This window comes from Microtus oregoni, unplaced genomic scaffold (genome assembly GCF_018167655.1).
Source record: "Microtus oregoni isolate MIOR12 unplaced genomic scaffold, Mior012 000036F_ref0000092, whole genome shotgun sequence".
Classification (NCBI taxonomy): Eukaryota; Metazoa; Chordata; class Mammalia; order Rodentia; family Cricetidae; genus Microtus; species Microtus oregoni.
The window spans coordinates 23422111-23432790 of record NW_024543095.1 but is presented as its reverse complement, the minus strand read 5'-3'; positions in this window follow the sequence as shown (position 1 = coordinate 23432790).

Sequence of the window (10680 nt, the reverse complement as noted above, 5' to 3'; positions counted from 1 at the left end):
GAAAATTGCAGGTAATGCATCTGGGGCAGACATGGCCTTTGTACTGACTTCTTTTTTCAACTAGAAATATTGAATATTTTATTAAACACAAGCAAATATCTCTAATTACTAAGCAAGTAAGTTTCTTATTCAGAGCAGGTCTATGGTTGTTTGTTATATAAAATTTAATTTCTGGAAATCTATGTATTTTTCAGGTGTCTTAAACAGAAACGGTTAGGGAGCTGCCCAGTCAGGAAAGCTTTGCCAGCATGAGGACCTGGATGCCATCTCTAGAAGCCATAGCAAAAAGCCCCCTGTAAGTAAGAGAACCTTTCATGGTGGGGGGGAGGAAGAGAGAGAGAGAGAGAGAGAGAGAGAAGAGGATGGTGTATATGATGGAGTATAACACCTGAAATTGTCATCTGACCTCCACACACATACACACACATACATGAAGATGCACGCCACACACACTTACAAAAAAAACAAAAACAAAAATCTGGTCATCCTGGGGACAACAGCTCAGTGGAACATTTGCTCCACATATGGGGGCACTCCATCCAATCCCAGCACAGCAAAACAACAAAGGACATGGTCCTTGTATCACAATGACATGGCTATAGTCAACATTACCTTCTTTAAGAGACTATTCGGTTAGAGCTAGCCTAATTACAGAGAGATTACGGTCATATAAAACCTTGACGCTTTTCATGATCATTTAAAACATATTTTTAAATTGTTTTATTGAGCTATATATATATTTTCTCCACTCCCTTACCTTCCTCTCCCCTCCCCTTCTACCTTCTCCCATGGTCCCCATGCTCCCAATTTACTCAGGAGATCTTGACTTTTTCTACTTTCTATGTAGATTTGATCAGACTTACTTTGGCTCAGAACCAGGAAAAAAAAAAAACATGAACACTGCATGTTGTCTTGTCTGTGTTTCACGAGAAAGCACCCGTGACCTCCTAGGCTCTGGTTGGAGCTAAATATCTGGGGATGGGGCCCAGGGTTGGGCATTTCCAACCATTGCCAGCAAAGGCTATTACATCCAGAAGCTTCAGAACAGTTGGGCTCGTATGGGCCCACCTCTCTGTGCCTAGACACTCCTCTGGGAGCCTGAATGCACAGCTTGTCTCTATTCGTCTCTCCAGGCAACTTTTTTTTCCAGCAGCTGGTAAGAGCCCACAAGCCATGAGAATGGACTATCTGAATAAGAGTATCACTGGTGGCATTTTGGGTTTCAGAATGGGGGATGGTCCAACTCCCGTTTCCCAAAGAATGACTGCTGAGATGCATGACTGAGCGAGAAGCCAGCAATGCAGCTATGACCACAGCTATGTGCCACCCAGACACTGCCCATGTGAATGAGTTACACCCCAGGCATGACTTTGACTTTTGCGGGGTCTCTGGTCTGCATTCTTCTGAGACCAGATGACATTCCCTATACTTGAGATATTTATGAACAATACCCATAAAATGCCACTTGGGGTAGAGAAGCTTTTGATTTCAGGGTCAGCTTATGCACACCTGCTCACTTAAGTCGCCTGTAAGACCCTGTGCCTTGGTTTCTTTAGAAGCAAAACAGAAACTCTGTGCTGTCCTGCCCCCGAGGGGAGTGGCCAGGATCAAGAGACAGGATTTGCAGAAAGCTGGGTGGCACAGAGGCGAAACCCCAGCCTACGCTCAGTTGCCCTTGTGTGAATTATGTTCTCTGGGATTTGGGTGAAATTCAAAATGGGCATGTTATGCCACCTGCTGTGGCTCATATTCTGGGTCTTGCCAATGCACTCAGGGGAGAGAGCTGAAGAGGACCCAGCTGCCTCTTCTCATCCTACACAAACATTTCAGAGCGTGGCCTTCTACAGTTCAGACCATTCCACTACTGGATTCAAGAGCCCACATGCCCACTCAGCTGGAGCAATCAGCTCAAGATGGGCTGCTGCTGTGTGCAACACTGTATAATCCTGCAGGAAGGGCAAGGGTCACTTCAGGGGACAGTACAGGGAGGCGGTGATTTCAGGACTCACCACAGAGACATACTGGGTTTTCTTTTCTGCTGCTTCCAGGCAGTGCACCCCTTTCTCACTTCTATACTTTCCTCTTGGGGATCCCGGGGTGTTTATTTCATCTCAATGCGTTAAAAGCAGCTTCAAGTGATGGTGGTCGGGGCAAGGGTGGCTTAAAAAGCCAGCAAAGGCGAAAGCTTAGAGAGAAACTCTTGTTCAGAATCTCTCAGAGTCTGGTCTTCAGAGAGGTCTCAGAACAATTTGCATTGACCAGTGTCTATTTTGAAAAGAACACCGTGAATGCTAAGTAGACATCTCAGAGGCAGGAGTAGACTCCAATACGACTAATTATGGCTCTTATCAGGAGAAAATGAAAAGTTGGATTTCAGTTTTTCTGGTCCACATTTAAGAGACAAAGGACACTCAGACAACCTCATCTGCTCTGTAAGCCTTTCAAAGACCAATAGAAGGCAAACTAAACCGAGAGAAAGTGAAGAGTTTAGTACAGAATTACAGGCAAGTTCATTTTAGTTAAGCCAAACTGATGTCACAGTTGAGTGATTTAGGTCTACCTCACTGTCCCTTTACATAACCAAACCACTGCTACTTACCTCTTGGCCTACGTTTAAGTCTTTTTCTTAGATTACATATCTCACTTGACCTCGACAACCCGCATGGGCTCAGTATTCACACCTCAAGTTTTATGGGAGGGGGCTACGTTCATTTGCTCAGGCTACTGAAGCAAACTACCACACGTGGGGTAGCTTAAACACAGAAATGTTTTCGTCTCAGTTCTAGAAGCTGGCTACAAGTCCCAAATGAAGGGGCTGGCAGGTCTGGTGTCTTCTGAAGTATCTGTCCTCCTCAATGGGTCCTCACATGACCTCTCCAAGCACACACATCCACCAATGTTGCCCTTTCTTGGGTCCAAATTTACTTTCTACAGGAGAGGGTAGTAATTCTGAGGTTTGAACCCAGGGCTTTCATCACGCCATCTTAGTGTCTTTCCTGCTGAGCTATGTGTTCAGCCCCCTGTCTATATATAGTTTTATTTTGAGGCAGAGTCTCACTAAGTTGCCCAGGCTAGATTTGAACTCACAATATAGACTACACAGATCCTGCCTCAGACTCAGTGCTATCTAGGGTTATGGGACTACACATGAAGGATTTCCTCTTCCTGAAAGTCAGAATGGATCGGGACTGTCAATTCTCTTTAACTTGATCACTTCTTCCTTTAATTAATCGATTTTATTTATATGCTTAAATACTTGAAAAACTAGTGAACATAATAATGAAACTCTATGTTTGTATTTGCTGAGCCAAGCCATTAATGAATAGTGAAAACAAGTAATTAAGTAAACTTATTTACACTCTTAATATAAGGGGATATCTCGCATGTATCATAAGAATGTTGCTTTCTTGGCTCCACTGAATGTGGAGCCTAGAAGGAGAATTTTAGTTCCATCCCCACTGTTTCAACCTAGAGCTTAGGAAACTGATCAGAAAGTTTGATTGGTGCTGTCTGATTTCTACCGATATTCATAACATTGGCCTATGCTCTTTCAATTTAATTATAATATAGCTAAATCTTAATTTCACTTCCTACACCAAATCAAATGAAGTGTATAAAGGTGGATTTTGTTTTGCTTTCTTACTTTTTTGAAAAAAAATTACCTCACCCTGCACAGTATTGAGCTTCAGTCTGACATTTTCTTTTCTTTTTTTTTTATTGAGAAAAGGAAAAAAAGTATCTGCCTCCTCCCAGCCTCCCATTTCCCTCCCCCCCTTCCCCCCCTCCCCCAAACTCCTCTCCCCCTCCCTCTCCAGTCCATAGAGCAGTCAGGGTTCCCTGCCCTGTGGAAAGTCCAAGGTCCACCCCCCTCCGTCCATGTCTAGGAAGGTGAACATCCAAACTGGCTAGGCTCCCACAAAGCCAGAACATGAAGTAGGGTCAAAACCCCGAGCCATTGTCCTTGGCTTCTCATCAGCCCTCATTGTTCGCCATGTTCAGAGAGTCCAGTTTTATCCCATGCTTTTTCAGTCACAGTCCAGCTGGCCTTGGTGAGCTCCCAATAGATCAGCCCCAATGTCTCAGTGGGTGGGTGCACCCCTCGTGGTCCTGACTTCCTTGTTCATCTTCTCCCTCCTTCTGCTCCTCATTGGGACCTTGGGAGCTCAGTCCAGTGCTCCAGTGTGGGTCTCTGTCTCTATCTCCATTCATCACCAGATGAAGGTTCTATGGTGATATGCAAGATATTCATCAGTATTGCTATAGGATAGGGTCATTTCAGGTTCCCTTTCCTCAGCTGCCCAAGGGACTAACTGGGGACATCACCATGGGCTCCTGGAAGCCACTCTAGGATCAAGTCTCTTGCCAACCCTAAGGTGGCTCCCTTAACTAAGAATTGTGCTTCCGTGCTCCCCTGTCCAACCTTCCTTTATCCCAATCCTCCTGTTTCCTCAAGTTCCCCCCCTCCTTCCCTTCTCACTTTTCTCTCCCCATCTCCCCTTACCCCCACCCCACCCCACCCCCAAGATCCCAATTTTCTCCCCGGCAATTTTGTCTACTTCCCATAGCCAAGAGGATAAATATATGTTTTTCCTTGGGTTCACCTTCTTATTTAGCTTCTTTAGGTTCACCAATTGTAGTCCCCGTGACCCTTATTTATGGCTAGAAACCAATTATGAGTGAGTACATCCCATGTTCATCTTTTTGGGTCTGGGATACCTCACTCAGGATAGTGTTTTCTATTTCCATCCATTTGCATGCAAAATTCGAGAAGTCATTGTTTTTTACCGCAGGGTAGTACTCTAATGTGTATATATTCCATACTTTCTTCATCCATTCGTCCATTGAAGGGCATCTAGGTTGTTTCCAGGTTCTGGCTATTACAAATAATACTGCTATGAACATAGATGAACAAATGCTCTTGTCATATGATAGGGCATCTCTTGGGTATATTCCCAAGAGTGGTATTGCTGGGTCCAGGGGTAGATTGATCCCGAATTTCCTGAGAAACCGAAACACTGATTTCCACAGTGGTTGCACAAGATTGCATTCCCACCAGCAGTGGATGAGGGTATCCCTTCCTCCACAGCCTCTCCACCAAAGGCTATCCTTGGTGTTTTTGACTTTAGCCATTCTGACAGGTGCTTGGATTCAGTTTGCCAGTATTTTGTTGAGGATTTTTGCGTCGATGTTCATGAGTGAGATTGGCCTATAATTCTCTTTCTTGGTTGAGTCTTTGTGCGGTTTTGGTATCAGAGTAACTGTAGCTTCATAAAAGGAATTTGGCAATGCCTCTTCTGTTTCTATATTGTGAAATACATTAAGGAGTATAGGTATTAGGTCTTCTTGGAAGTTCTGGTAAAATTCCGCATTGAAACCATCTGGTCCTGGGCTTTTTTTGGTAGGGAGGTGTTTGATAACCGCTTCTAATTCTTCGAGACTAACAGGTCTATTTAGATTGTTCACCTGGTCCTGGTTTAACTTTGGTATATGGTATTTATCTAAAAAAGTGTCCATTTCCTTTACATTTTCCAGTTTTGTGGCATACAGGCTTTTGTAGTAAGATCTAATGATTCTCTGAATTTCCTCTGTGTCTGTGGTTATGTCCCCCTTTTCATTTCTGATCTTACTAATTTGCAAATTCTCTCTCTGCCGTTCGATTAGTTTGGATAGGGGTTTGTCAATCTTGTTGATTTTCTCCAGGAACCAGCTTTTTGTTTCATTGATTCTTTGGACTGTTTTCTGTGTTTCTATTTTGTTGATTTCAGCCCTCAGTTTGATTATTTTCAGTCTTCTACTCCTCCTAGGTGAGTCTGCTTCTTTTTTTCTAGAGCTTTCAGGTGGGCTGTTAAGTCTCCAATGTGAGCTTTCTCTGTTTTCTTTAAGTGGACACTTAGTGCTATGAACTTTCCTCTTAGGACTGCTTTCATAGTGTCCCATAAATTTGAGTATGTTGTTTCTTTATTTTCATTGAATTCCAGGAAGACTTTAATTTCTTTCTTTATTTCTTCCTTAATCCAGGTATGGTTCAATAGTTGACTGTTCAGTTTCCATAAATTTGTAGGCTTTCTGGGGGTAGCATTGTTGTTGAATTCTAACTTTAATCCATGGTGATCTGATAAGACACAGGTGGTTACTAATATGTTTTTGTAACTGTGGATGTTTGCTTTGTTACCAACTATGTGGTCGATTTTCGAGAAGGTTCCATGAGCTGCAGAGAAGAAGGTATATTCTTTCCTATTTGGGTGGAATGTTCTATAGATGTCTGTTAAGTCCATTTGCTTCATTACCTCCATTAATTCTCTTATTTCTCTGTTAGGTTTCTGTCTGATTGACCTGTCCATTGGTGAGAGAGGAGTGTTGAAGTCTCCTACTATTAGTGTGTGTGGTTTGATGGTTACCTTGAGTTTTAGCAATGTTTCTTTTATGTACGTGGGGCATAGATGTTCAGGATTGAGACTTCATCCTGATGAACTGTTCCTGTTATGAGTATAAAATGCCCCTCTCCATCTCTTCTTATTGATTTAAGTTTGAAGTCAACTTTGTTAGAGATTAGTATGGCCACACCTGCTTGTTTCTTAGGTCCATTTGCTTGATAAGCCTTTTCCCAGCCCTTTACTCTGAGTAGGTGCCTGTCTTTGTGGTTGAGGTGTGTTTCTTGTAAACAGCAGAATGTTGGATCCTGTTTTCGTATCCAATCTCTTAGCCTGTGCCTTTTTATAGGTGAGTTGAGCCCATTGACATTAAGTGATATTAATGACCAGTGGTTGTTAACTCCGGTCACTTTTTTAGTAGTAGGGTTTGTGTGTTTCCCTTCTTTGAGTTGCGCTGGTGAAGGGTCTCTAGATGTCTGTGTTATTGTGGTCATTGTTGGACTCCTTGGTTAGTGATTTTCCTTCTATTATTTTCTGTAAGGCTGGATTTGTGGCTACGTATTGTTTAAATTTGTTTTTATCCTGGAAAATTTTGTTTTCTTCATTTATAGTGAACGAAAGCTTGGCTGGGTATAGTAGTCTGGGCTTGCATCCATGGTCTCTTAGTTTTTGCAGTACATCTATCCAGGACCTTCTGGCTTTCATGGTTTCCATAGAGAAGTCAGGTGTAAATCTGATAGGTTTACCTTTATAAGTAACTTGGCCTTTTTCCTTTGCGGCTCTTAATATTCTTTCTTTATTCTGTATGCTTTTGTTTGTATAATAATGGCGAGGGGATTTTTTTTTTGATCCAGCCTATTCGCTGTTCTGTATGCTTCTTGAACCTTCATAGGTACCTCTTTCTTCAGGTTGGGAAAGTTTTCTTCTATAATTTTATTAAGTATATTTTCTGGACCGTTGAGCTGCACTTCTTCTCCTTCTTCTACTCCAATTATTCTTAGGTTTGCTCTTTTTATTGTGTCCCATAATTCCTGAATGTTTTGTGATGAGAGTTTGTTGGACTTGCTGTTTTCTTTGATCAGTGCGTTTATTTTCTCTATGTTATCTTCAGAATCTGAGATTCTTTCTTCTATCTCTTGTATTCTGCTGGTTATGCTTGTTTCTGTAGTCTCTATTTGTTTACCTAGATTTTCCATGTCCATCCGGCCCTCTGTTTGTGTTTTCTTCTTTGCCTCCATTTCAGTTTTCAATTCTTGAACTGTTTCCATTATCTGCTTGATTGTTTTTCCTTGGTTTCCTAGGGTATCATTCACTGATTTACCCAATTCCTCAAACTTTCTGTTATACTTCTCATCCATTTCTATAAGGGCATTTTTTATATGCTGTTTAAGGTCCTCTATCACTTTCATAAAGTCAGTTTTTTCTACTTCTTCTTGATTAAGGTGTTCATGTCCTCCTGTTGTGAGGTCGCTGGGTTCTGGTGGTTTCATGTTGTTTTTCAGATTGTTGGGTGAATTCTTGCATTGGTGCCTGCCCATCTCTTCCTCCGAATACTCCCCTATGGATCTTCTTTTACAGGATCAGGTCTTCTTGCCCACTGATGTACCTTCCCAGTGATGTCACTCCCCAGTGATGGTTCTCCCGGTATCCAGATCAGATCTCCGTGCTGCTTGGGTAGCTCGCAAACAAAGGGCCCACCCTGCTTACTGCAGGCAGGCTATGGAGACAAAGGAACTGCCGCCCTCCCCTTTGCCCTCCCGATTTGGGTTCAGTCCCAGCGCCCGAGCAGGCTGAGCTGGGAGGTGCTATGCCGCCAAAGAGGGGAGGGAGGGAGGGAGACAGGGGGTGGGGGTTCTGGATGTAAGCTGGGTGGGATAGGAAGAGAGAGGTGGTATCGGGCAGTATAGCCCCTGCAGGATGACCAGGAAGTGTAGGAGGGATGAGGAACATCTGAGTTCCCTGTTCCAGGCTGCCGCCGCACTCACTCACCCCAATGATGGCTCTCCTGGTGCCCAGATCGGAACTCCGTGCTGCTTGGGTAGCTCGCAAACAAAGGGCCCACCCTGCTTGCTGCCTGACATTTTCTTTTCTAAGTATAATGTTTTTATTAATTCTTTGAGAATCTCGTGTGTGTAAAATACATCTTGATCATATTCAGACTCCACTTTGCCCCCACCTCTTGACCACCTCTTAACTTCATATATTCTTTAATGCTGGCATTTTCAAGCAGAAATTGTCTTTCTATCACCTTCTCCCCAATCCCTCTCACCCTCTACTCCTGCACCCCTTCCGTCTAAACCACCACAGCCTCCTTTCTGTTTCCATGTCACCTGTGTCCTATGGTCCCTACTTTCATCAACACCTCACACACATACAAACACACACACACACCGCAAGCTTGTGGGTCTGCTTTCTAGTTTCACAGTCTATCCTCAAACCCACTTATACACATAAGTATAAAATGCTAGGATTTATATGAAAAGGCATATGAGATTTTCTTCTTTCTGAGTTTGAGTCACCTACTTTTCAGATCCATCAATTTCCCAGCCAATTTCATTTAAATTTTCATTGGAACTGAAAAAAAAATCCACTGTGTATCTCTATCACATTAATTGTCTATTCTTCTGGGCGGGACATCCTGGCTGCTTCCAATTTCTTGCTGTTGTGAATACTGCAGCAACAAACATGGATGTGTAGGTACTATGAAGGGGTTTTTGGTAGCTTTAAAGCTATATGGTATAGCTGGGTCATATGGTAGCTCTATTTTTAACAGACGTTCAAGAGGTGGGAGGATCTTGGATGAGTGTGATGCAGAGTAGAGTCTGAATACAATAAAAAATGTAGTCTACACACATATGAGATTCTCAAAAACTTAATAAAAATCTTATAATTAGAAAAGAAAATGCCAGAATGAAACTCAATACTGTGCAGGGTAAATTTAAAAAACGAAACAAAGCTAAACAAAATTCACCCTCATACAAAAAACTTAAAAATTTGAAAAATTTTTAAAAATTTTGAAATGATTAGAGCTTTCCCTTTCCCTCCATCCTCGCCAGCATGTGCTGTTGTCCTTAATGACAGTCATATGGTTGGGGTTAGATGGAATATCAAAGCAGTTTTCATTTCCATTTCTCTGATGACTAAGGACATTAAGCACGTTTGGCTATTTGTGTTTCTTCTTTTGAGAACTGTGTTGATTTTTATTTCCAATTTGTTGATTCTCAGATATGGGTTTTTGCTGTTTGCTTCTGTAGCTCATCCTAGATATTAATCCTCTGTCTGATGTATAGCTGACATCAATTTCCTCCCATTCTGTAGGCTGCATATTTACTCTGCTGACAGGTCCATTTGCTGTAAAGAAAACTTAATTTCCTTTGGTACCTTTTGTCAGCTCTTGGGTCTATGTCCTGTGCTACTGGAGTGCTATTCAGGAAGGTTTTGTCTATATCTATAACTTCAAGAATATTCTCTATATTATCCACTAGCATTTTCAGCATTACAGGTTTCAAATTAAGGTTTTGATTCACTTTGAACTGATCCTTGTGCAGGGTGAGAGCTTTGGACTTATTTTCATTCACCTACAGATAGACCAGTTTTTTTGTTGAATAGATTCTCTTTCTTCTCTCTCTCTCTCTCTCTCTCTCTCTCTCTCCCTCCCTCCCTCCCTCCTTCCCTCTCTCTCACAGTGTATGCAGTTGATACTTTTGGTGGGAAAACAGGAAATCATAGCTGTGTGAACTTATTTCTGTGCGCTTCTATTCCACTGGTCTACATGTCTATTTTTGTGTCAGTCCCACGCTGCCTCAGTCACTCTGGCTCTTTTGTATACTTTGAAGTCAGGTACTGTAGTCCTCCAGCTGTGTTCTTCTTATTGAGGACTGCTTTGTCTACCCTTGATCCACTTCCTTAATGGCTTCTGTATCAGTTGGCTTTCTATCTTTATACTAAAATATATGTGAAATAATCAACACATGAAGGTTTATATTGGCTCACAGTTATGGAGGCTTAAACTATGGCTGGTTGATCTCACCATGTGGGGCCCATAGTGAGACAGCTCACCATGGCAAGGAAACGATGGTAGAACAAAGCTGTGTACTTCAGAGTCAAGATGCCAGAAAGAGCGAGGAGTTGGCTGGGTTCTGTATCAGTTTCTTTCAATTGGCATGCTCCCATGGAGACCTGGAGAGCTCCCACAGGTATTTCCCAATGGTACCACTCTGAGAATCAAATGTTCTACACAAAGGGCTTTGAAGGACTCTCAAGATCAAAACACAAGCAAAGCCCTATCTCTAAATAATTATAATTTTAG